Below are 12,139 nucleotides of genomic sequence, written 5' to 3' on the forward strand. Positions count from 1 at the left end.
CCCTTTAAGCTTACTTTAATTTAAGTTGATATGAATTATCTTACCTTTTACCTATTCTCATGTAACTATGATTCTCCCTTTACAATTATTAATTTACCATTAACAATTATTTATCCTTTGGAAATTTTGGTATGACTTTAAATTATGTGCGATCTTTATGAAATTATGTGAGGCCATGGATACAAGCCTTGCCTTTGCCTTTACTAACTTGTTGAGTTAGCCCTTATTATTCTTCTCTTTATTGAGTTGGTCATTACCACTCTCCGTATTATTAAGTTGGCCATTGCCACTTTCCTATTTATGAGTTAGCCATTGCTACTCTCCTCCTTACATTACTAGCCTTGTGCTATTTACCTTTAAGGTTTGGGCAAGTGTCTCGATATTCCGGAACTCCTATGATTCAGTTTACATTCTCTTTAATGTAAGTTATGTGTTGAAGGTATCACAACTAATGATTCAATTATTATATCATGGACGTAATGAGCTTTAGGTAGAGACCCTCTTGATCGTCGCATAATTCCATGCATTTTTGGGTAGTGGTGTACAAATCGATATAAGTAATTCGCAATGTATGTTACATCACTTCTAGGATTGGATGTCACAAATAGTTACTCTATGAACAAATCGTGTCATGTAATTCATCCGACTCATGTGTTGTTCCGCCTCGAAGTGTTCACATAAATACATGGTAGCGTTGGATATGCCGACGAATATCCGTAGTTATTGGATGTGGGTCGAGTCAATTTTTCTATAAATTATGATCCACCTTATGATGTTCACTACGTATGATGAGCCACACAAACTTTTCTAGGCATGCATTCATGTAGATTGCTTGCGCATGCTGATACCTCTCATAGTGGTGGAGTATAAGATGTATCAGAACCCTTATATTACTTTTATGAATCTCTTGAATTATTGTTAATCTTAAATGATAACATCACTATAAGTAGGGTGTTGACCCTCTCCAACCGTACAGGTGATGCACAGAATGAAGATCTAGAGGACTATCTCTCTATGGAAGATTATATTGAAAGAATAAGAAGATAGTTTTATGATTTAGTTTTATATTTTAGCTGCAAACTCGATAATGTAATTAACTCCCACTAAGAGGGAATTTGATAATTTATCGAATTCATTTACTCTAACGAAATAATAAATACAGTCAATTTTATTCTCGTTAATGGTTACCTTCATAAATATAACTGGATATGATCTAGATAAATATATATATATATAGCACAATTTTAAAAGCATCCAATTTATTCAATTATTAACTTTCAGTTTTCTTGGGCACGAGTATAAACTCTGATCGTGAAGATTTGGGATGTTACAAGAAGTGATTATCAGAAGGTATTTGAGGTGGAGGTGGATGGTTGTGATTATTATATGAAAGACAATTGACTTGAAAGACAATGACATATATCATTTGCTAAGGCTCAAGGTCATCGTGTGTTAATGGCTTGGGTCATGGTTGTCATGTATTAAGGATCAATGTTGTCATGTGTTAAGGGTCGAGGTTGTCAGGGTCTGAGTCATGGTTGTCATGTGTTAAGGGCCGAGGTTGTCATGTATTAAGGGTGTAGGTCGTAGTGGTAATGTGTTAAGGATTGTGGAGCCCATCATGGGATATGTGTTGAATATACTCTGTCCATTAGATCTAGAATTTAATTTAACATTATAAGCCAAAGAATGAGTTACATCCAAAAATTTTATAGCCCCGAGAAGTTTTCAATGACAGGTTTTTAATCTCGCTGCTTTCTTTGGTTTGGTCCACTAGAGCCTTTGATATGCTTCCTCATGCCCTAAAATGATCTTTGAAACTGGATGGATGGTGTGGATAAAATACATACGTCATGGGTAGGGAGAGGCGTGGGTCGCAAATGAGGTTAGGGCTTCATATTTTTAGTTTTATATGGCCCCTTTAATGGCGGCCGGTTTTACTTACCACCGACAAAGGTTAGCCCCAAGTGCCAGCTATGCCCAGTTTTGTTGTAGTGGGAGGAAATGACAAAATGAGATGAATAAAATCTGTTTTGTAAGTTAAAATCTTGATTAAAATAATTAATATCTAAAGTTGGATTTGTTGTCCTTTTTCTATAAATTTCAGCAAGTGTAAAATAAGAAAAATTGTAAATTGTTTTCAGGATAAAATGAATTCATATATCTGAATTCCAACATGAAAATTTACGCCTGTAAGTGTTGATTAGATCCCTAGTTTCGATACTAATATGCCTCTTAAAACATTCTAAAAAAGATATAGTAGGTGGACAAATTTAAGAGGACTATAGATAACTTGATCTAAAAATGGAATATATCCACTTTGGACAAGATATTTAGGATATATAAGAATTTAAGGGACATAGTACCCTTCTAAAAAAATGTTCATGTGCCTCTTCAAGACACCGACACTCATTCACAATAATAGACACTTTGACATAAAAAGACATAACTCTGTCTTATTATAATTATTTTTGTCCTTTTCTAGATAATTATGGTTATCTAAAAGCATAAAAATATTGCCAAATTTTATACAGATCTTGTTGATGCATAAATCTGGTTAGCCCCTTTTAGACCGTCATGTACTTGCATAAGAAATGGACAAGGAAGACCCTGCAACCAGGATAAGAGTGCTACAACGTTCATTGGGGATCCAGAGGTCCAATTCAGATCCTTCTACCTGGGCATCCCCTTGATTAGGGGAAGAGTGAGGAAAGCATATTTCCAAGATCTTAAAGAGAAGATTGAAAGCTGAATATGTGGATGGAAGGCTAAGTGCATCTCGCAAAAAAGGGAGGGCAATGCTAATCTGTCATGTCCTGGGTAGTATTCATGTGCACATAATGGCAGCCTCTCTCATTCCACTGCAGTTTTTAACAGAAGTTGAGAAAATTTTTGCCAACTTCTTTTGGGGTTGGGCAGATGGAAAAAGAAAGCTTCACTAGGTCAGTTGGAATAAAATTTCCAGGCCTAGGAATGAGGGTGGGTTGGGTATCAGAAATCTAAGAGATGTTATTATGGCTCTCCATCTTAAGCAAGCCTAGGTTGTGAAATATGGAAATGGGGAAAGCTTATGGGTGAGATTAATGAAAACTAAATACCGCAAGGACATCCATCAGTCCGAGACAGATTTTCAAGCTTCTTCCCCTCCTTCCTCCCCAACATGAAAGAAGATCAAATTTGTTTTCCAAATTCTGGGCAACATTGTTCAATGGCAAGTCGGACAAGGGGACTGTGATCTCTGGCGAGACAACTGGATTGGGATGGGACCTTTAGAAGCCAGGATATCTAAGCCTATTCCTGAAAACCTCATGGGAATGAAAGTGAGGGACTTCCTAGGCCCGACAGGCCCTACTCCCCCATCAGTGATCTTCTCTTTTCTTCCCTAGTAAGTTATGGATATCATCTTCTACGGCGGATTTTGTACAACGGATAGCCCGGACACTTGTATATGGCCTCTCGAGCCGTCAGGTACCTTCTCACTCAAATCGGCATAGAATCTGGGCAGACTAGGTGGAAACAAGTGTAGGTGGGCGAAGTGGGTCTGGCCTGATAAGATGCACCCTAAGATCTCTTCCTTCGTTTGGAGACTCCTTAACGGGGCAATCCATACTGATGGTAATGTTCAATCCAGGGGAATTAGTTTGGCATCTAAATGCGTGTGTTGCAAAGAGTCCCAGGCTCATTGTCCGACTAAGGAAATGATTGCACATCTCTTCATTTTCAGCTCTCTCGCTTAGGAAGTATGGCAGAATTCGAGGCTATCTGCAGCATAACAATTATGAACAACCAGACTGTGGAGGACAGGATAAGAGCTTGGTGGACCTCCCTTTCATTAACAGGTAATTTAGTAGTGCTATGTGGCCTGGCTTTGGGAAATCTGGAAGTGTAGGAATGAGGCCAAGTTTGAAGATATTGCTACCCAACCATCCAAAACCATCCACCGAGTAATTGGATGGTTTAAGGCCCTTAGCTCAATTTTGAATAAGTCCAAGACAAACTCTTTGATGGGAGATCTAACACACAAGGTGGTAGGGATGGAAGCCCCTAGAACATAGGCTAGGAAGTTTGTTTTGGTTAAATGGACGCCTCCATAGCCGGGTTGGGTAAAGTTAAATGTTGATGGGTCAACCAAAAACAATTTAGGCCTATCTGGTGGTGGAGGGATCTACAAAGGGGAAAGAGGCTCCTTCATATTTGCTTTCTCCCTCGGGTATGGGGAGGGATAAAACAATGTGGCTGAACTGAGAGCAATCTAGGACAGTCTTTTCCTGTGCAAGAATTTGGACCAGGCCTTCATAGAAGTGGAATCCGACTCTAAGATTGCGATTGACATTCTTATGGGCTAGTCTAATATCAATTGGCGATGGAAATGCTGAGTGTTAAGGATCTGGAAGCTATCTAGCGAAGGTCAAGTCAGATTTTCCCACATGTCGAGAGAAGCGAACGCCCCAGCGGATGGGCTTGCTCACCTGGGGAGCGATAACTAGGCATCGATTTTCTTCTGGCAGACTTTTGACCTCCCCACATAGATCAGAGGAAACGTGGTCCTAGATAGGGTTGGATTGGGTACCTTAAGGCAATGCCCAAGCTGAAGTATGGTGGATAGATTCTTTTCCTGTTTTTGTATGTATTTTGGGTTTCTTGGGTTTACAATAGGCCTCCTCCATGTCATGATTGTTTTTGGGAGGAGGCCCGAAAGCATCTCATATGATGTATAGTCCTTTCTATATATACAGTTTGGAAAGTTGAAAAAAAAAAGGAAGACCCTGGTTCGTGCAAGGGACCCTCAGATGCCAAAGTCAGGAAAGAGATCTGGGTCTAGTTGAGTATTGAAGGTTTAGGGCTAAAGATAGTGCGTACCTTTCACCATTAGAGGTATCTCTATTTATAGTTTTAGGAGAGGCTGTGTCATAAAGGAGATCTCCCTATTTAGTAGGTGAGTATTGTAGAGGGATTCGGATCCCAAATGTGTGGTGAATCTCCCGAGATGCTTGGCGAAGATATTGGGATCACGTGCATGTCGTGGAAATCCTCCAAAGACCTAGAACGGATCTCCATCGCAATGGATTTCCTGGGTCTTCGTCGGCTAAGATTTCTCGGGTAGGGGCCATTTGAGATCACGCGTTTAAGCCTCAAAATTAGCCCCTTGCTCTCTGTTTTTGCTCTTTTGTTTGGTTCCGGATCTTTTTGGGGGTGGTCGGGGGCCCCCTTTGTACTGTATATGATAGGTGGGGGAGGAATTTTTTCCTTGTTTTCCTCCCAAATGGCTTAGGTTGTAATTTTGCATAGTCAATGGCAGATCATAAAAAAAGAAAAAAAGAAGCGGATGTGGTCAGACCTTGATGGGAAGCAAGCTGAGCCAACCTGAAGTGTCTTAACCTGGGTAGCGCCGATTTGCGTAATGCCGACCTGTTTCCTTAGTTGAGCTAGGGGACAAGGTGCTCTTGACGAACTCCGGAGATATTGGAATCGATGGAGGCAGTGCCCTTTCAGGCATTTAGGCAGGTCGGTAGGTGTTTCGATTTGGTGACGGGATGCCGAGCTTGATCTTACTTCTTGCTTGGGTTCTGAGGAGGGGACAGAACCTACTGTTGTGTCCGGCCTGGAGAAGTGTGCAAGGTCCCGACCTGACTTTTCATCATTGGTCGGCCCATTTTCCCTACAACAGATCCTAATCATCACAACTATCATGTGGCACCAATGTCACGTGTGTGACACATACAAGCATGTCATAGTCACTCTCAATCAACATTAAAGTTAAAACCTTAGGTGCCGAAGGGTCAAACCTCAAACTGGACCCCTAGTTCACTGCCAATTGTACCATGGCTCAGGCATGGGTTCAAACTACATGTCCTTTGGCTAGACCCTAATTCACTCTTAATTGTACCATAGCTCAAATAAGTTCCAACGATGTGATAGAAAGATTAGGCTCTTTTCAATCCTTGACGATGCATATTTACCACTAATCTAGCCAGTATTTTTAAAGAAAGTTTTCATATATAGTAAATATCTTTACTTTCTAAAAAGGGATGATAGGTGGAGAGAGGAATTAAATTCATCATTCTTGTGGAGTCTCTCTTAGGGAGAAATTTTTGTACAAAGGAATGAAAAAGATGCAAGTCTTGTACTTTTAATTTTTCTTGTTTTAGTAAAAGAAGAAAGTTTTGTATTAATATCTCATGGACGTAAGTACATTGCCAAACCACATAAATTTTTATGCATTTAATCTCTTATTTTTTATTTAGCGTTTTGGCTTTTTGTTAAGATTTTTTTTTTTTTTTTAATGGTTTTGCTTTGCCTACATCAGTCGTGTATGAGTGTTTTTTTATAACAGAGTTGTGTTCGGCCAGAGAGAGAAGTGGAAGATATGGGTGGTTGTGGAGAGGGAGAGAGAAATGGGAGGAGAGGGGTGCGGTGTTCTAATATTTTTGTATGTTACAAAATTGCCCTTGCAAATCATAATGGCCAAGGCTAGGCCATATTTGAACCGGGTTATCGGGTTGTTGTCCATGGTGTAAACTTGACCTGATTGAAAAATGGGCTTGAATTTTAAGCCTAATTTTGGCCCTCATGCCTAATACTCCAACCCAACCTGGCCCCAACCGGGCCATACCCAAAAGCCAGACAAACAAGCTTGGCAAATTGATAGCCTTTATATACATCTGCTTGACAAAAAAGGAATAGGAAAATTACCATAATCTACTCTAATAGCAGGAAACAAAAACAGTTAACTGTAAAAATTATGTACGGAAATTAAAGAAAAGTAATGGCTAAGATTTACTGATAATTAGCCCACTATATAGGTGGTCCTGGTTTTCATATAACCGGCCGGGCCGCATAGCTCTACCATTTTATGGTTCCACCGGTCAAAGTTGGCTAATCTATTATTGGTATCATTGAGTTTTAAACTTAACTAGCATACCATCACACTTGTTTGCACCGTATATGAATTGGACACATCAAAAAAAGAAAAAAAGAAAAAAGAAAAAAGAAAAAATAAAAAAAGAAAAAAGGAAAGTCTAGATCCTCCGTTTATGCCATCCCGTTCTTCATGAGGCAACAGGGCATTACTGCACGCATCAGTTGAACTTAACCATCTGATCAATGGTGTCTTTTGTAGTCATCCATTGCCGGAGATGGTTAGAATCTTTGGATCCACGCGATTCTTCATGGAAATAAAAATAAAAAAAGAAGGTTGAGATCTAGCAAGTGTACCATCTATTTTGATGATCATACTGTTCTTTTATCATTTAGGAAAACTGTCCATTTTGCAGGACATTGATCGGTCAAGATCATCCAATAAGTTTGGTTTAATGTTAGTGACCCATGAAGATGATTATTATCAACGTGTCCAATACAACCCATTTGTACTCTAATAGGTAGGATATTTAGAACAAGTTGAAAAGGTACTTTTTAGGAATTGCTTGCGGAGGTTTCTTTGTTTTTGATAAGCTTTGACATGATACACCTAACAATGTGGTGGTGGCTCTGTTAAACGTCTAGGACTCTCTCTCTCTCTCTCTCTCTCTCTCTCTCTCTCTCTCTCTCTCTCTCCAAATTCAATATTCAAACTTCAAATGTAACGGCTAGCCAAAATGTGAGACAACTCCCACTTGCAAAACACCATTCTATAAATACCCAACTCCAATGAGCTTAAAAAGAAGAACAAAGAAAGATAAGGGAATCAAGAGATGGCATCTGAATGCACTGGTAAGCGATTGTTTCGCCATGCAGTTTACTTTGCTGACATGCACACACGCACAAATCCAAGCTGTATTAGATGGGCCCAACATGTGTATGTTGTGGGCTGAAATCAGGCTGCATAGGTTCATCATGGACCACTTAAAATTTTTTATAAAACCATCCATTGTTCTCATATATATATATATATATATATATATATATATATATATATGTGGCTTAGCCTGATTTTGGTGTAAGGCCATCTAATTCTGGTGTCCCCTAGATGAGGGCTTTGAATCATACACGTGTCACATGTCTTTATGTGTGTTTGTAAGATGCGAGAGAGAAGAAAAAAGTTATGTTAATCTATCTCTAATTCTTTGTGATAAAGCATCAAATGATACTTATTTTTCTTTAAATGTGAAGGTAAAAGCAAATGGCCGGAGCTGTTGAATGTAGCAGAAGAGGTAGCAAAAACAACGATTGAGAGAGAGAATCCATCAGTAACTGCCTACATCATTGATGAGGATGCGCGAGATCGTCATCCTGGAATATCGCTGTGAAAAAAAAAAACCATCGAGAATTCATTGATCAGAAAGACCGGGACGGGCTTACAAGGACTTTGGCAAGGCCCAAATACAAAAAGGGAATGGGCCCTCCTATCATATGAGCTAAGTGGAACAAGAAAGAAACAACGTAGCCTAAGAGTGGCAGAGTGAGCCTAGCCCAACTTTGTCAAGAAACAACAGCCCTTTGATGATTTGAGGGAGGGAATCTCTTCTCAGGAAGTTGGAGTTGGCTTGGGCCTCGCTCCCCCGGCGGGCCAAACCATCCGCAACCGAGTTCGCTTCCCTTGGGGTATGTACAATTTGGAGTTGAAGGGAGCGGGTGAGGAGGAAAATTCTTGCCTTCCAATACCAGATTTGCCAAGAAACGTTAGCTGAGTCTGACAGGGCCTTCACCACCACCAAAGAGTCACTCGCAAAAAGTATTCTAGAGTATCTTAGTTGATGCGCTAGAGCAAGAGCATCCAATACTACCTTACTCTCAGCCTGCGTGCTTGTACCGATACCGTAGCCCCGGGCGAACCCGAACAAGAATCTTCCTACTTCATCTCTCCCAACCCCACCTCCTCCTGAAGGCTCCAGGTTTCCCCTAAAGGAACCATCCACGTTCAGCTTGATCCAGCCCGAGGGAGGTTTACTCCATTTCACAACGGAGAATTTTGGCGGCCTCGGTTGCGGGTTCGTGATTCTCCAGCCTATGTTCATGGTAGTGACCAATCCGAGGAGAGTTTTAGGAGCGGGAAGCGTGAGCTGACTAGCTGCGCCCAGTGGAGAATTCGCTTTACAATGATGGAGACTCCAGAAGAGGCGTTGTCAAATTTGGTGGCATTTCTGGCTTGTCGCAGTTCCCAGAAGATGAAAATGGGGATCGGGCTCTTCAGAGGAGAAGACGATGCCATGGAAGAATCCTACCATAGAGCAACTCAACCAGCCGGTGTGGGGGCCAAAGGCTGGGGGATCCCACAATCCCGACGAAATCGCTTCCAAACCCCGCTGACAAAGGACCCCGTGGCAAACAGGTGGTCCACCGATTCACAATCTGGATGGGCAGGCGGAGGACAGCAGGCGCACATGGAGGCCAGACTGATACCTTTCCCTTGGATATTGGCGTCGACTGGGACTGCATTATGAAGAATTTTTCAGGAGAGGAGGGAGACCTTTGGAGGGACTTTGGAGTGCCAAATCTAGTTAGACTAGCTGGTCTTTAGCACAATGGGCCTAATGATCTACCAAGCCGAGGTAGCCGTGAGCTCCCCGTTCCTCGACGAAAGTCATATTCTTCTATCATCTGAGTTCGACGTGCAGATCCCTTCAAGGGCTATGCCACTATAGGAAATTAGTATTTTACCGACGACATAATTCGTTGTTATTTTATCTTTTTCTTATCGGTAATGATTATTACCAACGAAATATGTTGTCGGAAAGATCGTCACAATAAGACTATGGCTAAAGGCATTTCTCAACGAAATTTGACTTCGTCGGCAGTGATAAAACAAATACCGACGACTAAAATCGTCGGCATAACATGTTACTTTTGGTAGGAAAAAATAAAATATTTTGTCAGTAAACACAGCTTATACCGACGAATATCTTTGTCAGTAAAACTGTGGATTAACGACATTACCGACGAGTATATTCATTGGTAAAGGCCCGCTATTACTGATGAAATAATTCGTCGGTATATCTCATACATAGATCGTTAGTACAAAGTTTTGTTTTAATTTATACCTACGAAATATTTCGTTGGTATAAGTTTTCGACTTACTATTACCAACGAAATGTTTCGTCAGTAATAGTCTCTTTCTTTCCTGTTCGTTTATTTTCAAAATTCAAGAAAATATTCCTGATATACACTTGTAAATACATCTGTTACAATACATTTTCATCATATTCACATTCACATCCATCGAAACACAAACTACATCCATCCAAACACAAACCACATCCATCCATACACAAACAATCATATCCACATCCATATATATACAACCCACATTCATCCATGGGCAAATACATATAAGTTTAACATTCATATATAAAATAAATCGTAAATAAAATTTTTAAAAAATCACGAAGATGAAGGCGAAGGTGGTGGGGCATCGGTGGTAAAGCGTATAGCGAGAGCCTGAAACATCTCCTCCATCCTTCACCCATGCTCCTCCTGCATCTCCTCGATCCTTCTCTCTTGCTCCTCCCATCGCTTCTCCTCCTCTCTCCGCCTCTGCCCCTCCTCTTCCCTACGCATCTGCTCCTCATCTCTCTGCCTCTTTTCCTCCTCCTCCCTACGCCTCTGCTCTTCCTCCCTCCGCCTCTCCAGTTGCTCTCTGATGTCAACGACGATGATCAGTAGTTACTGAACCTCTCTCTCTGTCATTCAGCTCGGCGTAGGGCGCTCTCCCCAGCAATGGATCGGCTGGAGGTAGCTCTAGCGGGTGCCATGAGCTTGGCACCATGGCCAAGCCTACACACATATCCAGAATGGGTGCCAAGCACCTCGCTCAGGATATCTGGCTCACTCCACTAACTACTATCAGGAGTGGGGTGATTGCGTATAGTGTCCATCGCTGCCTGTAATGAAAACACATGAATTTTCATAACGAATGACATTATTATAATTCAATGCAATTAAAATTTACAATGTAAGGATTTTTACCTAATTCTCGCTGGCTCTAGGATGAACCCAAGATCCCGTCATCTGCTAACAGTGAGTCCCTCTGTAAAGGTCTACTAGTCCAGGCTCCTGGCCGGTGACGGAATCTCGCTGCACAATTGAAAGGACAATAGAGTTAATATAAATGCATGAAAATAATATATTAACTTAATAATCACCAGTAATTTCTTACCATGTCGTAACGATGTTGTACAAATGACTTTGAACCAGCTATGTGGTTCACTTATGACTTTTTCCTGTTCGCAGAATTTATTCTGCTCCTCTTCTTAACACATTATTCAGAATACATTGTTATTAATTATGAATTTAATTGTTACCTTAAAATATTGTAAATATGTAAATATTACCTGAAAAACCTAAGACGAAAATCTCTCGCAGAGTATCCGCTAGTCATCTATAGTCAAGTACGGCGATGCGGACAGTACGGCCTCATCGTGCGTCCTGCACTGCTTGTACCGCTGGTGTAACTCTTCGTGGTACTCCTTGAACCACTCCCTGACCATGTCGTCGACGAAATGGGAAATGTAAGGAACACTCAAATCTAAGTTAAATTTATCCTGCAATTTCGTAAATAATAAATTGAGGCAATAAACTTATTAAAAAAATAACTTAACCATAAATGAACTTTAACAAAAAAAATTAATTTACTAAAATTTACCTGAAGGCACTAACAGATGAGCTGTCACACATCATTTGTCACGTCTGCTCAACGAGGGGGTGGTGGCGGGGATCAGAGATCGGCATAGGACACTAACCTCCGAGGTAAACAACCTAACATTGTCCCCAACAGGTCTAAAGCAGTCCTGTGGGAACTCTACCATCACCCTACCCTCACGCGTAAGTCGCTCTAAAACTAATCTACGCGTGGGTACACGTCCTCATCGGCTGGTCCACGATGCTGTCACAAAAGAAATATGTAAGTCTAAAAATAAACAAAAGTCACTAAACAAATATATGCTTAGACTTACATGGAGTGCCCGGTGTATGCTCAAACGAGGGCTCAAACGCTTGTGATGCAGTATGCGACGTCGATGTTGTTTCTATCGCATCACAGGTGCAAATGATAAATCCAGTGCTCGAGCGACCTGATCTCCCACACGGTGCCATGACTGAATATGTGCGAACTACGAACTTATAAATTTAAACAATGTCAGTACAAATGTATGAACATCAATATAATAAACACATTAAACTTTACAGCGCAAGTGGAATATACTAA

The 12,139-nt window shown here is 40.8% G+C and overlaps 1 long non-coding RNA gene across 1 annotated transcript; it reads right to left on the reverse strand.

Annotated features, from left to right (window-relative positions):
- Positions 1-10,786: 10,786 nt before the first annotated feature.
- LOC131233903 (uncharacterized) lies at positions 10,787-11,354 on the reverse strand. Its single transcript, XR_009165404.1, has 4 exons — positions 11,268-11,354; positions 11,093-11,185; positions 10,903-11,010; positions 10,787-10,817 (listed from the first exon to the last, which is right to left on the reverse strand). It is a non-coding gene; the product is annotated as an uncharacterized LOC131233903 (long non-coding RNA).
- Between the last annotated feature and the right edge of the window lie 785 nt (positions 11,355-12,139).

Source organism: Magnolia sinica, chromosome 18 (assembly GCF_029962835.1).
Source record: "Magnolia sinica isolate HGM2019 chromosome 18, MsV1, whole genome shotgun sequence".
NCBI classification, from domain to species: Eukaryota; Viridiplantae; Streptophyta; class Magnoliopsida; order Magnoliales; family Magnoliaceae; genus Magnolia; species Magnolia sinica.